Source organism: Pinus tabuliformis, chromosome 2_2 (genome assembly GCF_031772625.1).
Source record: "Pinus tabuliformis cultivar Carrire ecotype Pingquan chromosome 2_2, CPIR1, whole genome shotgun sequence".
NCBI classification, from domain to species: Eukaryota; Viridiplantae; Streptophyta; class Pinopsida; order Pinales; family Pinaceae; genus Pinus; species Pinus tabuliformis.
In genome coordinates, this window is record NC_142300.1 from 537,412,204 (window position 1) to 537,431,602 (window position 19,399).

General features: G+C 39.3%; 1 long non-coding RNA gene across 6 annotated transcripts in view; it reads right to left on the bottom strand.

The window, feature by feature from the left end:
- Positions 1–3,791: 3,791 nt before the first annotated feature.
- LOC149193725 (uncharacterized) overlaps positions 3,792–19,399 on the bottom strand; it is a 39,059-nt gene continuing 23,451 nt past the window's right edge. For all 6 annotated transcript variants that reach the window (XR_016254989.1, XR_016254988.1, XR_016254985.1 and 3 more), the window contains 3 exons: positions 4,539–4,629; positions 4,391–4,423; positions 3,792–4,191 (listed from right to left, as the gene is read on the bottom strand). This is a non-coding gene — a long non-coding RNA (uncharacterized LOC149193725). The remainder of the gene's footprint in view (positions 4,192–4,390; positions 4,424–4,538; positions 4,630–19,399) is intronic.

The following is a 19,399-nucleotide window of genomic DNA, read 5'->3' on the forward strand; positions in this document are numbered from 1 at the left end:
ATATGAGCATAAGGGTCTCATACTTATCTGAGAATCATTAATAAGCATTAATGCATCATCACAATAACCCCATTACAATCTATTAAGCCATATATTCATTGTGCTTTCAATGATTAACCAAAACATGATGAGATCCATAAATTATCATTGTCATAAAACTCACTCATAACCAACATATAATCAATAGAAATATAAAGGATATAACATCCATATAAAGCACATATAAACAAGTATATTTACCCATATAATACCAAGTAGAAGGACCTATTAATAATGAATTCAAAAGCCAACCAGATTCGGTACTTCCACGTTCCACTCAACCATATATTGGATTGACCAAATCTCTCTTAAGTGAATCTCCCCCGTGCCATATTCTAACTATGAATGTGGGATCTCATAGAAAAAATCCATCAAAACCAAACCAAGGCCTCCATAGGCCAAACCACCTCAACCCCTCAATCAATGGTTCTACCTCATAGTCAAACATCACTAACCATCACTGAATTGGTCTCTACCCAAGATGTATAGGGATCCAGAGCGTTTTTTCCAACAAAGGCTCCAGGACTAGTAACTGAACCCACAACTGTTGCAAGGCTCTAGAGCTTTTTTCACAACCAAGGCTTCAAGACTAGTAACTCAACCCACCATGGGCTACAAAGAATTTTTCCAACCATGGCTCCAGGACTAATAACTCAACCTAGGCTATTACAGGGCTCCAAAACATTTGTCCAGCCAAGGCTCCAGGTACTAATAACTCAACCCACAACTAAAGGAACATGGGAACCAACCAGAAATCAAAAGGTAAAGACTCCCATGACACCATGGCTATCCAAGAAATGGAAAGGCTAAGGAAAACCAATGTCAATCTAGGAAAACCTCCATGCCAATGACAAATCATGACCAAGAAACCACATGCATATGCCATGCATTAAAAAACTAGTAAGGAAATCATACATGAAACTCGGTACCTGTAAGAAAAACCCTATGTAGTTGTTGATCCTGATGTCCTCTTACGCTTTCCTACTCTTCCTTCGCCTCCCTACTCCAAATCCCAAGTATGCCACACTCATCCAAGAGTTCTCTAAGAAAACTCTAAGTATCTAAGAGTATGAGAGAGAGAGGGAATAAAATGAGAGCTCCAAAACTAAACTAACAAAAGTCTGTGAACTGATCCTCAAAAACCTTTTTATTAATGAGGCCTCTAATTTCTTCATTTTCCATTATTTTCCTTCATTTTCCTCCTCACATGAAACTTATGACCTTTCACCATCCTTTTCTCCTATTTTCGATTATTTTCATAAATAAATTCCAATAAATACCACTGTGCCTTTCCAAATCCATTTCCATTGCCTTTTCCAATTTCCATAACCATAATAAATGAAATGAACACCCACACTAGGATGTTTTTCTCAACACTCAACTTGGAATACATGTCCCATGACCGTGGTTATTATTTTGCCTTTATTAACTTTTATTACATGAATTTTTTCCCAGGGACTTACAGAACCCTCCCCCTTGGGGGAACACCGTCCTCATTGTTCAATGACACCTACAACTAGAAAAACATATTTCCCATGGATCTTTATAACTTATCTCATTGCAATATTTACAATGATCAACTTGTTGAGAAGCAAACCAACATGTCAACTTAACAACATGACTACCATAATGGCATGACACCCATACCGTTTATTAGAGCTTTATAACACAACTCATGGCAGTATTTACATCCATATGTACATAAACTAAAACATTGTACCAACACATATACCAAAACATTCACTCAACAACTGATAGAGAAGGATACATACCCCACATCTTATCCGTTGTCTCCCATGTAGCATCATCAGACCCAAAGTGCTTCCATTGCACTTTAACATTCTTGATTGCTCAGTTCTAGAGCATGAGCATATTTCTCTGCAAAATGGATTGAGGTTCCGGCTGGAATTCACCTTCTAGATCCACCTGCAATACAAACCAGTCAATAACATGATCAACATATTTAACATACTTCCTAAGCAATGACACATGGAAAACATCACCGACTTTCACAGTTAGAGGCAGTGCAATTCGATAAGATACTAGTCCAATCCTTTCAAGAATCTTGAAAGGTCCACAAAATTGAGGTGCTAGCTTGGCACATGATCCAATCCTCAAGGAGATCTTCTTGGGCTTGATGTGAAAGTACACTTGTTACCCAACCTGAAACTCCTTAAACAACTTGTTCCAATCTGCATAAATTTTCTATCTATCCTATGGTGAATTTATATTCTTCTTGATTACCTGTGTTTCCTATTCCATCTCTACCAACATATCTGGTCCTATTAATACCCAGTTACCTGGATCATTCCAACTAATAGGAGTATTACAAATCCTACCATAGAGTGCCTCAAACAGACTCATCCTCAGTGAGTCCTGCTACCCATTGTTGTAAGCGAACTCAACTAGTGGAAGGTACTCTTCCTATTTTCCCTGCTGATGCATCACAAAAATGCTCAACATATCCTCCAGTATCCTATTGACCCTCTCTTTCTGTCCATCTATCTGTGGATAGTAAGTTGTGCTGAAGGCCAAATATCTACCCAAAATTGCAAATAACTCTTTTCAGAACCTTGAAGTAAACTTAGCATCCCTATCTGACACAATATTCTTCAGGACACCATGCAACCTCACTACATCTCTGATGAAAACCTGTGCTACATCACTAGCTAAATAGGATTTCATTGGAATGAAGTGTGTTACCTTAGTCAACCTATCCACCACAACCATGATGGAATCATGTTGTCTAGATGTTCTCAACAAACCTGTGATGAATTCCATAGAAATATCCTCCCATTTCCACTATGGAATCGAGATCAGCTCTAGTAATCCACCTGGATGCTTACACTTTTCCTTTACCTATTGATAATTCAAGCATCTCACTACAAAATCTACCACTTCTTTCTTCAAGTTCGACTAGTAGTAGAACTTCTTCACCGTTTTCAATGTCTTCTGATATCCCGAGCGACTTGAATACAGTTCCACATGAAACTATCTCAATATAAGATTCTTGAGCTCGTTGTCATCTGGGACATATATCTTGTCCCTAAATCTGATCAAGCCATCTGTTGTGAGATGATAGTACACATCTTGTGCACTTGTACCTACACCTGTACATGTACCTGTAACAGTTCACTGGATAACATGCCGAAGCTGTGAAACCAAATTAAAGGATAACTTAGGAGTAATCCTCTAAGTCAAAATCACCAAAGTGTTTGTGTTACGATCCTTGATAAATAAGAAATACACCATCACATTTGTAATCAACTAATAAAAGTCAACTCTCCATCCAGTTGGGAACCTGGGAGATTTACTGTATCATAATGGGATGGTAAACATGTATGAATAGGCAGAAATCAGTTACTCTAGTATAATTAGAGACTAAAATAACATAAAATATATAGGTAGTAGTAAGATCCTTCGTAAGTCAGAAGGACCAAAGTATAACACAAACTGTAACGACAACCCACTGCAGAAACTATACAGTCACCACCTTTCAATTTTTCAGAATTGATGCGTCCTTGTCAGGGAAGGATAGACTAAAAGCGTATTCAGCATAGATATCCATGTTGTTCTATTTACATTACACTTGTGTACTAGGAAAACTTACAGGAAGAAAATAATACATACACAAATTGAAGCACTAGTTTTAACTACAAATATACCAAGATGATTGAACCTCATCATGACGGGCTAAAGGAAACTGAATGCTGAACTAGAATGAGTGAGAATGAGAATTAGCCATATGCAAGTAAATGTAAAAAATAATTTATTATGGATAAAAGAGGACAACAGGTCCATGAGGCAGGATTACAGACTAAAGGATAGAATAACCCAAGTAAATAAATAGTAGATAATTATACCATAGTGGGTCACTAGGAGGGCTACATTACAAATAATATTAATCAAAATTTCTAGCAGAAATAGCTAAAACCAAAACTAGTTGCAAATCGAGGTTGCCCGCTCTGTATGCAAATCAAGATACCCAATTTTTAAATCTTTGCACAAAATACTTCACAAAGGCAAAAAACCTTGTCATCAATTTTAACCGGAAATCCCCATTACGTGCGTCATTCCATTCCGACTTTCTATCTTACTCATAGTAGCACAAAAACGAGGATAGCCCTTGTGGGGATATGCTGAAGTACCCACCTGGAACATAGGAGAAACATTTTTAAACAATGTTGAAAATGAGGTTGGATCTCAAATGATAGAAGCGAAGGGAGTACGACTATGGTACCTGCATAGCATAAATGGTAGATGTATGAGATTGGAAATGGGGTTTTGAAGGAAGAACATAAATCGAGAAGGTGAAAAAAAAATAAAAAAAATAGAGAGAGATAGATTATACCTGGCCCTTGGGGAGATTGGGTTTTCTCTGCACCTGCAAGCCAAAATTGACAAAGCGAGAAACCCAACGAGAGAAATTAGAAGAATGTAAACAAACAAAAGGATGACATGTTAGTTTCCAAACACACTTAAAAAAAAAAGACTTTCACCTAAGAAGCGATGCTGAAGAGATCATTGCAGAGTAGGCCGAACGCAACGTTCAGTTGAACAATGAGAGAGACCAAGTGTGGTTCGTCTAATCTACGCAACAATAAAACCCGATAGGTTAGATTCCTTATAAAACAAGAAATAACAGTGTCAAATGCTGGAAAATAATCGTATGAGAAATGCCCCATCGTAATGGGTGAATCATCCCTTAAGCTACCATCAAAACCCCTATGTACTTATTACCCGAGAGATTAGCGGTGCTGAGAGGAAGCTCATGAGGGGTTCAACGAGTGGATATAGAATTTCTTCTCAATCTATTCATAGTTGAAGAAATCTTGTAAAGAGATGAATTCAAGGGAAAAAATAAATAAATCTTGGTAATTCAGCCGAATAGGGGTCAGGGGAAGATGAGAAAGTAAAAGGATAAAGTGACTTTCTCATAGTGGGAAAAAAAAACAATTACATGGAAAAAACCATAGATTTCATGTAAGATGAATGAATAAAGAACTAGGCCACCAATGACTGGTGAGAATAGAGTGTTGCATATGATGAAAAGAAAATGAACCAGAATATAGGTAAGAAGCAAAGTGTCTTAAGGAAAATGAATGACAATTTTTAGAGATTCCTCAGAAGGTGCAAGCCCCGACTATACCCTGAGAATCTATGCCTAGTAAGGAGAGAAGGACGTTGAATGAAGGAGAAGAAAAAGTTTCACCTCCTCCATCATCGCAGTATGTCTCCAGGAGGCCATGTCTCCATGGGCGTAATTGAGTTACAAAGATACCAGACAAGGAAGGTGGCACGGGAAGGTGACACAATGTTCACAAATTCATTGTATGGATGGGTAGGATTAAGCCAACATTTCTCAGCTTTGATTATCCAACATGCTTGACCACTGTTGGAAATGACAAGTGACCTCCTACACCCATGTGAAGTCGGTGAGTGTGGGAATCGTGGAGTGGACCATCAAAATTCAAGGTGGAGTGTGTCAAACAACATCAGAGAAATATGCATGGAATTAGTAAGGTTTTGTAACTCATATGACGAGAACACCTGGAACATTAGTGAAAGGCCAAACCATAATTTAAAAACATTACCTCTATGCAAGGTGGAATCCAACACCGAAATAGGTGCATCCACGACATATACAAAACATCACACCATGCCACTAGTCGAGTATTACACCGGGCCCAAGACAATTAATGGAGATCAAGAATTGATTTAGATCTCATCAATACACATTAAGACCTTGAGTGCCACTTTTTTAGCACAATGGGGAAGGTACATGCATAGCTAAAGAAAGTGATATACTTTATAAAGGTTTATGGATTTTTATGTTAGGGAAATAAGCAACCCAAAGTCAACATCCAACCATAAAACCTTATAGTAGAATGATGGTTTATAGATGACGGTTATGTGTGATCAGTGATAAGTAAGGCACGTGCTTACCAATGTGTGCACGTAGTGTGACATAAATATGAGGAGCTATACCCTTACAATCAAAAGTGATAAAGAGGCTTGCTTGTAACCATAAGGTAGAGTTTTACCCAACGATGTTCTGAGATGTACAATCCCTACACCAAAGGTAAGGGTGAGTGAAAATTTAATACGACATCAAGTGGACAAGAGGAACTTATGCACTGGTTGGGTAGCAAGAACAATATAGGAGTTATTGAGAGGACATGGGAATTGTGCCTTGTATAATTTAGGCATTGATTGAGTAGGTAGTGTATGGTGCGGGTTATAAAGATAACACATAAGATACTAAGAAGTGCATATAAATCACAATTCAACCATTAGAGAAATATGACATTGAAATCATTACTGAATTATAATCTTTATATAGTTAAATAGGCAGTTATCCTATATTTATACAATTATTAGATGGGACCAAAAACATAAAAATACTTCTGGGGAGAAATGTGAAGGTAATTCTCGAGGAACCTATAAAAAAAAAAAAAAATTGGTTGTTATTGTACGAGAGTTATGAGCAGAGATTTTTGGAATATAATCCTAACATCTACATTTATTTTTTAGCCTAAGTATCCTTGACTTAGCCACGTGCACTAAAAATCATGTTCACACTTGGTTTTTGGTAAACTAGCTCGATGGACCAACTTTCCCTTGTTTTTTGCCTTTAAAGGCTTAATATTATGGAAATATTGGTCCAAACACTTTCCTAAACCATTTATACATCTAAGTGAATGTTCACACCTAACCACACTTCATCCACTTGAGTTATTTGAGGATTGGCGCCCCACATAAATATTCCCCCTTAAATCAAGGGATTTGGTCCCCCGGACCATTTTAGCATGTTTTAAAGTTGCCTTCCTTGGGAAATGTGCCCCTCATGATTTCCTCGTGGCTAATAGTTGGCATAGGTTGTCTTGGGTTATTGTTGCTATTTTATGCCTCCCTTTAGCTTTTCTTGGCCTTTTCTAGTTTTTTACTAGTTTTTTCCTCGTTTTCTAGATTCGGCAATTCCTATATAACCACCTCCCTTTGGGATTAGAGGTTTGGTTTCTCATGTATTAAAATTTTTCATTAATTTAATACATTGATTTTATGGAGCAAATTCTTTCTCTCCTCTCTCGAATATCAGCTTACTTGTGTTTAATTTAACTAGAATTCTAGATCTTGTTGACCTAGGTTGTCATTGATGCCAATATGGCAATATTCTGGATACTAGAGGATGACATGAAGCCAAGGGGATGCAGAGCAGATTCATGAAGAGACAGGAGCAAGGCCATCAGGATAGCCAAGCCATAAGCAAAGAGGAGTTACCTAAGGAGGCATATCAAAGCATATTACAGGATATCAGAGCAAGAGAGGCATTCATATATGCAAGGAGGTCTTGGACTAAGAGGAGCTGCAGGAGGAACCATATAGCAAGGAGGCATATCAGAGTCATCAGGAGCCATCGGAGGAGCAATGGATGCATTTAACAGCAAACAGAGGATGCAGAGAGCCATCAGAGCAAACAGGAGTAGACAGAGCCACCAGAGGAGCAGATGGAGACGAGAGGAGCTAACAGAGCACGAAGCACCACCATCGGAGCCATAGAGGAAGCAGACAGAGCTAGAGGAGCCAAGTGGAGCACACAGAGTGCTGTAACACTATCCACGGCATAAACATGCATATGGCGGCAAAGACCTGTATATGCATTTAACGCAAACAAAGCTATCGAAGGTGAAAGACTTAGACTCAAATGCAAATACACTGACGGAGTGAAAAAGGCAGAGTTTATATTGTATGAGCAGAATACATTATCGAAGGAGAAAACCCATATACATATGCTTTAACACTATCGGCGGGCACATATTAAAAAGTTGGAGAAAAGTTGCTAAAACACCAATTTCTCTATTGCTGAAACACCGGTACTTGTAAAAAAGTTGTCGATACACTAGTTTCAGCGTTGCTGAAACACCAATTTCGGCGTTGCTGAAACACCTCCGCGACGACATTATATTTCGGCGTTGCTGAAACACCTCCGTGACGACATTATATTTTCAGCACATCGTAAACATGAGGAAGCTGAAGCGAATGGAGGAGGGAAGCCAAAAGGTCGAGTGAGTGTTGAGGAAGCCGAAGCTCAAGTGAGAGAGGAGGAAGCCAAAGAGACATTGAGTAAGCGGAAATGAATAGAAAAAGGCATGAGAATGTATAAAACAGTAAAAACAGAGAGCTGTTGCTATTGTTGCTATTGTTGATATTGTTGTTGCTGCTGTTGCTGCTATTGTTGTTGTTGTTGCTGCTGCTATTGTTGTTGTTGATGTTGTTGTTATTGTTGTTGTTGTTGTTGCTGCTATTGTTGTTGCTATTGTTGTTGTTGTTGTAGCTGTTGGAGTTGTGAAGAACCAGAATGTATGGTAGCAGAAGCAGCAGAGGTGGTTAAGCGTTGTATGAAGTTGCTGGTGAACGTTGGTGAAGGCTGCTGCAGCTGCTGAAAGTTGTTGAAATACGCTAGAGGAAATAGAGGTTGTGTGAGGGTCCAACAAAACAGAAAGAGGGTGCAGCAGAACAAAAAGAGGGATGAAGGACCAACAGAACAGTAGGAAGTCAAAGGGGAAAAACAGCCAGCAGAGAACAGTCATGCTGAAGCATTCACTATGACAATGAGAACATAAGTTTGAACAGTAAATTGTTATTTATACAGAGTTTAGTGCAGCTAACAGTAGACTGACTAAAGCTGTGTGAAGACATTATCAGAGAGCAAAATGGCTATTGGAGACTACGTGTGGGCAGTGTGCAGAGTTGTAAAGGCTCATTCATAAGAAGACTGGTTGTCATTGATGTTGTAGCATGGAGACTACAGTGAAGCTGTAAATAGACAGAACTTAGTAGAGAAGAGTTCTTAGAGCAGAATATTATTACCAAAAGTGTCTTGACAAGATTAGATTGGAGTCCTTGGGGCTGGTGCCTCAGAAGTGAGAAGGATTGGAGTTCTTGGGCTGGTGCCTTAGAAGTAAGTAGGATTGGAATCCTTGGGGTTGATGTCTCAGAAGTAGGAAGGGTTGAAGTCCTTGGGAGTTTGTGCTTCTAAGTCCAAGATTGGTGTCTTGGCGAAATAGAGTTGGTGCTCTAGAGTTTGGAGCCTCACCAAAGTCCAAGTTGGAGCTTGGCAACTGATTGTAACCATCTATATATTGTATTTATTTTGCTGCACAGTTTATATTAATAAAAGCATTTATTCTTGTTGTTCATCTTGTGTTCTGAATATATATGTTTTAACTGGTAAAAAAAATAGTGGGAAAAAGAAATACTGATTCACCCCCCCCCCCTCAGTATTTCCAACAATTGGTATCAGAGCAGGTACCTTCATTCAAAGCTTAACAGCTTGAAGGTCGACATTTAGAACACAAATGGTGAGGTCAAGGAAGAAAGTCTCCAATCCTCCTAAGGATGTGTCTCCCTCTACTACTAAAATAGAAGACAATCAATTTGATGAAGCTCCAAGGCTCAATGGGAACTTTAATATATGGGAAGCAAGAATGAGGAATTTTTTACAGACTCAAGGGATTGAAATCTGGAAATCAGTGATTGATGATAGCAGGATGGATAGAGAATCCAAGGAGTACAATGCAAAAGCAGCAAAGGTAATCTTGAATGGGCTACCTGATTCTGTAAAGAACAATCTAGGAAAATATTCATCAGCAAAGGATATATGGGACAAACTTCATGATCTTCACTCAAAAGGAGCACTGACCATGACCATCAATCAAGAAGGAGATCCTGAACCCGTCATAGAAGCTGAAAATGAGAATGATGACATCAAGGCTAAAACAGACTTAGAAGATGAAGAGAATGAAAAAGATTTTGGAGAAGAACTCCTTGCTAAACTTATGATTTCCATGGAAGAAATTAATAATTTGAAAGAGGAAAATGAGGAACTTAAGAAGAGAGCACTAGTTGGTAACCAAGATCAAACAAGAAATAAAGTTGACATCATCAAGCTTCAAGTACAAGAAATGGATGAAGAGCTTGCCAAGCTTAAGAAGGAATATCATCAAAGCAAAAGAAAGCATCATGAAGAAGTCATATCCATGACAAATCAATTGGACAAAGCAAAGAAGCAGGAAGATATCTTGTCAAGCCAACTTGAACAAAGGCACAAGAGCTTGAGCAAACTTGAAGAAGAGATTGGTCAGTACAAGGTAGAGGTCTCCTCCCTTAAGTCTCAATTACAAGAAGCCAGGAAACAGGCACAAGGAGCTGAGAAGAGAATGGAGAGTAGTCAAGCAAAGAATGAAGAAATCTTCAAAATGAAATCAGATATCATCTCCCTTAAAATAGAAGCAGATGAAGCTACTCGTATCAAGGAAGAAACTGAGGAAAAACTTGCTAAGAAGAATATTGAGTGTGAAAGATTGGAAGAAGAGGTTGTCTTCCTCAAAACAAAGGTTGCAGGGATGAACAAAATCTTGAAGAGCTCTCAAGCCTTGGATGACATGCTCAGCTATCATAGATGTCCATCTGATAAATCAGGTCTCAGATATGTAGGTGAATCCTCAAACAAGAATGAAAATGCTTTAAACAAAAGAGATGTGAAGAAGCCAGACAGAAGTGGTGATGCTCCCAGCTCCAGCAAAGGCAAGGAGAAAAATCAAGGCTACAATAGAACAAATCCTCCTCCAAGAAGAAATCCAACTCCAAGAAGAAAAGTAGATGATGTCAAAGATGCGAGAGGCAATGGTTATCATCAAAGGATCTCAAGGCATAAAGGCTTAAGAAGTACATCAAGGAAACCTCCATCTCCCAGGTACCAAAGTTCATTTTCTGGTTATTGTTATTCTTGTTCAAACTTTGGTCACATGGAAAAAGACTGTAAAGCGTATCATAAAGATAAATGTTATGGTGCCCAACCACTCTATAGAGATAGATATTATAGTCCCCAACAATCTACAAGAAACAATTTTGCAGGAAGAAATCATGAATTCTTATTCATGAACAATGTAGAATGCTTCAAGTGTCATAACATTGGTCATATGGCACGTGATTGTAACTTAACATGGGCTCTTACACGAGCTAGAACCATGCAAAAGAAGAAAGTTACACAAGTATGGAGAAGGAAAGAAACACAATCTAAAAGTCCCTTGAGCTCTCCAGCCAACAACATATGTCATTGGCCTAAATTTTGACAATCTAAGCATTTTATGAGAAGACTCTGCCAAAAAGAGATGATGCATACAGTTAGGGGGAGCCTGTAATTCTTGTTCATTATCGCTGAAGCTATTAGTGAAAGGGTCCTTATGCAATCCTTGTTGAACTATATTAACAATCATTCCTTGATAAAGATCATTTCTCAGGAATACTCCATTGAAGAACATGATTTTGTAATAGGGCAAATAATTATGGTGTTGATATTACAAATGTTGAATGTATTGACTCGGGAATTTAATGTGAGACCAGAGAAATTTTGGACACTGATAGAGGTAGTCTTAAACAAACAGATATATATGGAATGGAGTTTGAAGTAAGAGCAGCTGGCAGCATATAACAAACTAAAGCATTGCAAAAAGATGCAGATCTGAAATTGTATTTAAAAGACAATCACATATTGGATATCTAAATCTGCTAAGAGGAAATAACTAGCTGATTTATGTACAAAAACACAAGGAAAGGATGGTAGTGAGTTAAGAAGAAGCACAGAGACACAAATAAATTTAGATCTGAAGAAAGACAGGATGAAAGACAATCATAGCGGCAGTCTCTCTTGATTCAGACTATGAAGGTCTCTCAATTCTGCTTATGAAGACAACAATATGGATTGAAGCATAAAAAGCTTGGACTTGGACACTTGGCGTATGGCCGTTTGCAATCTAAATGAAAGCATTAAAGTAGAGCATTCTTAAGCATTGTTGAAGCCATGATAAAGCAGTTCTGAGACATGAAGAGGGAATAATGTGCAAATTGATGATAAAATATCAATCCTTCTATCTTGAGTAAAAAGAAGAAGAGCACTATGACAGGGGGAGTCACAGACCCATGAAGATCTACCATTCAGGAAGAACAGAAGCAGTTTGATAGGGGGAGTCCCAGAGCACTCCTTTGCCATTGATGTCAAAGGGGGAGAGAGCAGAAGAATATTGCCATCAATAACAAAGGGGGAGATTGTTGGCCTAGGTTTTCATTGACGCCAATATGGAAATATTTTGGATACTAGAGGATGACATGAATCCAAGGGGATGCAGAGCAAATTCATGAAGAGACAGGAGCAAGGCCATCAGGATAGCCAAGCCATAAGCAAAGAGGAGTTACCTAAGGAGGCATATCAAAGCATATTACAGGATATCAGAGCAAGAGAGGCATTCATATATGCAAGGAGGTCTCGGACTAAGAGGAGCTGCAGGAGGAACCATATAGCAAGGAGGCATATCAGAGTCATCAGGAGCCATCGGAGGATCAATGGATGCGTTTAACAGCAAACAAAGGACGTAGAGAGCCATCAGAGAAAATAGGAGTAGATAGAGCCACCAGAGGAGCAGATGGAGACGAGAGGAGCTAACAGAGCACGAAGCACCACCACCGGAACCATAGAGGAAGCAGACAGAGCTAGAGGAGCCAAGAGGAGCACACAAGAGGAGCCAAGAGGAGCCAAGTGGAGCACACAAGAGGAGCCAAGTGGAGCACACGGAGTGTTGTAACACTATCCACGGCATAAACATGCATATGACGGCAAAGACCTGTATATGCATTTAACGCAAACAAAGCTATCGAAGGCGAAAGACTTAGACTCATATGAAAATACACTGACGGAGTGAAAAAGGCAGAGTTTATATTGTATGAGTAGAATACATTATCAGAGGAGAAAACCCATATACATATGCTTTAACACTATCGGCGGGCACAATTTGAAAAGTTGGAGAAAAGTTGCTAAAACACCAATTTCTCCGTTGCTGAAACACCGGTACTTGTAAAAAAGTTGCTGATACACCAATTTTGGCGTTGCTGAAACACCTCCGTGACGACATTATATTTTGGTGTTGTTGAAACACCTCCATGACGACATTATATTTTCAGCACATCGTAAACATGAGGAAGCTGAAGCGAATGGAGGAGGGAAGCTAGAAGGTCGAGCGAGTGTTGAGGAAGTCGAAGCTCAAGCGAGTGAGGAGGAAGCCAAAGAGCCATTGAGTAAGTGGAAACGAATAGACAAAGGCATGAGAATGTATAAAACAGTAAAAACAGAGAGCTATTGTTGTTGTTGTTGTTGCTGCTATTGATGTTGCTGCTATTGCTATTGTTGTTGTTGCTGCTATTGTTGTTGCTGTTGTTGCTGCTATTGTTGTTGCTGCTATCGCTGTTGTTGTTGTAGCTATTGGTGTTGTGAAGAACTAGAGTGTATGGTAGCAGAAGCAGTAGAGGTGGTTAAGCGTTGTATGAAGTTGCTAGTGAACGTTGGTGAAGGCTGTTGCAGCTGCTGAAAGTTGCTAAAATACGCTGGAGGAAATAGAGGCTGTGTGAGGGTCCAATAGAACAGAAAGAGGGTGCAACAGAACAAAAAGAGGGATGAAGGACCAATAGAACAGTATGCAGTCAAAGGGGAAAAACAGCCAGCAGAGAAATAGTCATGCTGAAGCATTCACTGTGACAATGAGAACATAAGCTTGAACAGTAAATTGTTCTTTATACAGAGTTTAGTGCAGCTAACAGTAGACTGACTAAAGCTGTGTGAAGACATTATCAGAGAGCAAAATGGCTATTGGAGACTATGTGTGGGCAGTGTGCAGAGTTGTAAAGACTCATTCATAAGAAGACTGGTTGTCATTGATGCTGTAGCATGGAGACTACAGTGAAGCTGTAAACAGACAGAACTCAGTAGAGAAGAGTTCTAAGAGCAGAATATTATTACCAAAAGTGTCTTGACAAGATTGGATTGGAGTCCTTGGGGCTGGTGCCTCAGAAGTGAGAAGGATTGGAGTTCTTGGGCTGGTGCCTTAGAAGTAAGTAGGATTGGAATCCTTGGGGTTGATGTCTCAGAAGTAGGAAGGATTGAAGTCCTTGGGAGTTTGTGCTTCTAAGTCCAAGATTGGTGTCTTGGCGAAATAGAGTTGGTGCTCTGGAGGTTGGAGCCTCACCAAAGTCCAAGTTGGAGCTTGGCAACTGATTGTAACCATCTATATATTGTATCTATTTTGCTGCACAGTTTATATTAATAAAAGCATTTATTCTTGTTGTTCATCTTGTGTTCTGAATATATATGTTTTCACTGGTAAAAAAAATAGTGGGAAAAAGAAATATTGATTCACCCCCCCTCTCAGTATTTCCAACAGATCTATCGGAGTTTCTGTAGGAATTCTACATGGTATCAGAGCTAGTTAGAATCTAGTGGATTGTACACGGTTTTATTTTCAGGTATAGATTATCAAGAGGCATAGAAAGCAACAATGGATCATCTCTCTCAGCCCATAAAACTCATTCTAAATCCTTTCAATTACTTTGAATGGAAGATAGAGATTACTCTGCTCCTCCGAAGCAAAGGGCTTTACAAGGTAACAATGGGAACGAAGACTAAATCGACTTCTGCAGTGGAGAAGATCAAGTATTTCAATAAATTATATGAATCAATTGGGCTGATATGCCTATCAATTTCCAAAGAACTCCTCGTTCATCTCAGCGGAGCCACTACTCCCGATGCCGTCTGGACCACATTGGAAGGACTATTCAGCAAGCAGGATGAAATGAGAGTGCATCAACTGGAGAATGAACTCATATTCATCAATCCAACTCATTTCAACAAGCTACAAGAATAATTCACCAAGTTTAAATCCATCCTCGTTGAACTTGATGCATGTGGAGTCAAGAAAGAGGAAGATCAACTCATCATTTCAATTCTCTCGAAATTAGGCCCTGAATATTCCGTATTTGTATCGTCTTTTCAAGCATCTAAATTGACTCAGGAAAAATTGAAAATGCCTCCATTGAATAACTTCATTGTAGCATTGACTCAAGAGAAAGCTAAGTTAGTCCAAATGGGTGCCATCAAGCATTCAAAGAACCAAGCACTTGCGGCTACTAACACTCCAAAGAGCAGTGGAAGAGACAAGCAAAAAGGGAAGGGAAAATTCAATAAATCGAAGAAAGAGAGACCCGTACAATCTTCAGAGAAATCTTCTTTGCCTAAGGGTAAGAAGAAGAAGGAAAGAATGCTTTGTAGCTACTGTTCCAAAGGTTTTCATCCCGAAGAAAAGTTCATGAGGAAAACAATCGATGAGATGGCTAAGCAATTGCAGCAGCACAATCTCACTGTGCCCGAGAATGCAAAGAAGAAGGATGATAACAGAACGGGAGATGGGAGAGGGAGAGCATGAGATGGTCATGCTTTAATGGCTGTCACATCCACTCCATCAGCTTGGATCCTTGATTTAGGTGCATCGAACCATATGGCTGCATCAAAAGATGAATTTTCCTCCATCAAAGAAAGCACCATATCCCCAATTTACTTGGGAGATGCCACACCCGCAAAAGTGTGCGGAGAAGGAATTGTAGACCTTGAAGGGGGCTGCTTCACAAATGTGCTTCATGTTCCCTCACTGTCCACAAATATTCTCTCGATATATCATATCACTCATTTTGGCTTTGGAAGGAAGGTCGAGTTCACTCCAAACTCCGCAGTGATCTACCGACATTTCCACGGGATCACAGCTTACACATGGAATTGCAAGTCACAGTTCTCATTTGTATTTCTTCTCCCACTTTGTTCCTAAATCTATTAGGACTATATTTCTGTCAGAATATAATGATATCAGTAGGTTACGGCATGAAATATTTGGCCATCTAAACTATAATTACTTGCATCAACTCAGTAAGGAAAACATGGTAGAAGGATTGCCCGCTATTAAATTCACAAGCGGTGTATGTCAAGGATGCATTCTTGGCAAGCATCTGGAGCAAAAGTTTGACAAAGGGAAGGCATAGAGAGCTTATTCACCTCTTGGGCTGATTCACAGTGACATCATGGGCCCATTCCTGCAGCCTTCAATCAGTAAGGCTCGATATGTACTCACCTTCATAGATTATTTCTCTTGCTTTACTTGGGTATTTTTTTCTGAAATTAAAATCGGAAGTATTTGAATGCCTTATAGAATTTAAAACACTTGATGAGAATGAGTCTAGGTGTAAGATTAATATACTCCGTACTGATAATGGGGGGGAGTATGTCAACAAATATGTGCAGCAACTTTGTATTGATGTAGGTATATAGCTACAACACACAGTGCCATATACACCACAGCAGAATGGTGTTGCGGAGAGGAAAAATCGATCGTTAAAAGAGATGGACAATTGTATGCTATAGTCCAAATCATTAGCTCCTAATCTATGGGCTAAAGCTTTTAATTGTGTATCATACATTCAAAACCACATTCCTCACAAAGCACTCAAAGGCACAACTCCATTTGAATGTTGGACCAGTACGAAACCGAAAGTGTCACACTTTCGCATTTTTGGTTCATGAGCATGGGCTCACATTCCGACAGATAAGAGGAAGGCTTTGGAGCCTCAAAGTATTGAATGTATCTTTGTTGGATATCTTGACATTGTCAAAGGATATAGATTGCTGGAATCTCACACTGAAAAGTTCCTTGTAGCTCGAAGTGTGAAGTTTGAAGAAGAATCACTGCATGATTTTTCAGTAGACCCTGCCAAGGAACCGCTTGTTGCCACCGATGAGGAGTCTAAAACTTCTTCGAGCACTTCAGAGAAGCCATCAGAGAAGCCTCTTGGGTCTGATTTAGAGGATGAGGAGCAGGTCATGGCTGCTCCAACTCAGCGGCCAACTTGGGCAGAGAAAACCCTACAAGATGCAAGTGAACTAGTCGGTGATCCTGCGGATGCGAGAAGGACTAGATCACAGGTTTTTGGGGCTCCTCAAGCCTTGGTTTCCACCAAACCATTGTTTCCCATAAATTTATATATGACACTTGGTTTAGATCCATAGTCACACTCTAAGGTTGTTGGAAACCCACTTTGGGAGGCTTCCATGGATGAAGAGTACTCTGCCCTCATGGAAAACAACACATGGGACTTGGTTCCACTTCCGAAAGGAAGAAAGCTTGTTCGATGCCGATGGATCTATCGAACAAAGATTGTTTCAGATGGTGAGATCAGCGAGTACAAAGCTCGATTCATTGCAAAAGGATACTCACAGGTACATGGCATAGACTACACAGAGAAATTTGCACCTGTTGCAAAAATGAACTCCATTCGACTAGTTTTAGCCATTGCTGCTTCTCGCTGTAGAAATTTTGAATAATATGACACATATTCACAGAGATTATCCTGATTATACACTTATAAGCGGAACATGCATAATACATAACCTCCTCTACGTTGATCATCAATTTACAGAAGCAGAAACATTCACAGGCACACATAGAAGCATCAATCAAACTCATTAACACAGTGTTTTCCCGAGGAAAGCATCTCGCTAAAAACCCCAACTATCTGTATATTATATTGATTGAATCATGTAACATTACAAAGTAAAATGCTTATCACAAGAAATCCAGTACCATCTCCACCTGTTACACACAATACAGCTCAGATTTGATCTCCAAATCTCTTCCACTGCTTGCCTACCTCTCCAGCTCAATACCTGCTCAAGAACTGATGAGAATGGCTCACCAAACTCGTATTTCACCTCAAAATAATCACTCACACTTTGTTGGACGTGAGCAAAGGCTACAATACTGGGCAAATACGTGAGCAAACTCATTGGCATCCTCAATCCCTTGATTGTGCAAGATCTGGTGCACAACTATAGTCACAACTGATAGCAATCTTATTCTTTACCACCTTTCCCTGTTGAACTGAACATGCGCTGACATGCAACTGAGTTAACTGATGTATTCTATAGTTGCATTATGAGTTAATAACTTGTGAATTAATTAATAACTAATTCACCCAACTCATCTCTAGTCTATTGATCAGTTAGACTAAATACAACTAGTTTAACAAAGCTAAACTGAACACAACTCCATCAACTGCACCTCCAGTCCACTAAACTCAACTCACTTGAGTTCTAACTGAAGTCATGCATGCAACAACTCAACTGACTCATAAGAAAAGTGTATTTCCTTCTGACAGCTGCATGTGCCACCTCTGTAGCTCAAACTAAAGTGCTCCAAGAGAATAAGATCAAGTTTATAGTCCAAATATTATTATGAGACAATAATATTTGACTTTTCTATTTTTGACAGCCAGTCTAAAAATAGACTTTGATCACTCACACTGTGATCACTCACACTTTGATCAAAAATAGAAGTCCATCTATTTTTCCCAACTTGACCAATCATCCATAAACAGCAACCTGCAATCCATAGACATGATCCATATGTCTAAAAATAGACAGTCTAAAAATAGACTTGCGCCAAAAATAGCCTGCGGGCCCACTTAGTGAAGGCGACTCTTTTCACTAAGCTCCATCATCTTGTTGCACTCTCAACAAGCATTTCTTGTTGCACACTTTTCAACACTCGCAGATGGGAACCTCATCACATGGATGTGAAGATTTAATTTATTCATGGAGATCTCAAGGAGGAGATATATATGGAGTAGCCACAGGGATACATTCATAACTCTTTCCTCGTTTGCAGATTAAAGAAATCTTTGTATGGCCTAAAATTCAAAGATGGATTCTTTCCTGCTTTCCATTGGATTCATTCGATTCAAATCTGATCCAAATTTTTATTTGCTGCAACATGATTATTCCCTTTTGCTGATAGTACTTTATGTAGATGATTTACTAATGACAGGGAACCTTACCTCAACTATTGATTCGGCAAAATTAGCATTGCACGATCGATTTTCCATGATAGATTTGGGACTGTTGCACTACTTTCTTGGTCTTGAAGTTTCTCAGTCTACTTCAGGAATCAAGATGGCATAGTCTAAGTATGCATCAGATCTACTTGTCCACTTTCATATGACAGAATGCAAGCCAACAGCATCTCCCTTTCTTTCGGGGATCAGATTTGAGGATGTGGGTACTACACCTTTGGTGGACAGTACACTGTATCGACAGTTGGTTGGGAGTTTGTTGTATCTTACTCACACTGGGCCTGATATATCTTTTGCAGTAAGAGTTTGTTCCAGATATATGCAGGAGCCCCATGAGCTTCACTGGAAAGTTGCAAAGATAATCCTTAGATTTGTGAAAGGTACTTCTAGTTTTGGTATCTTTTATGCTGCAGATTTCCCACTTTCACTAATTGGGTACACAGATTCTGATTGTACTGGCGATGGTACAGACCGCAAGTCCACCTCTGGTTATGTTTTCAACTTTGGTTTAGGGCCTTTTTTCTGGTCTAGAAAGAAGCAATCCATGATTGCTTTATCTACAACTGAGGCAGAGTATAAAGGT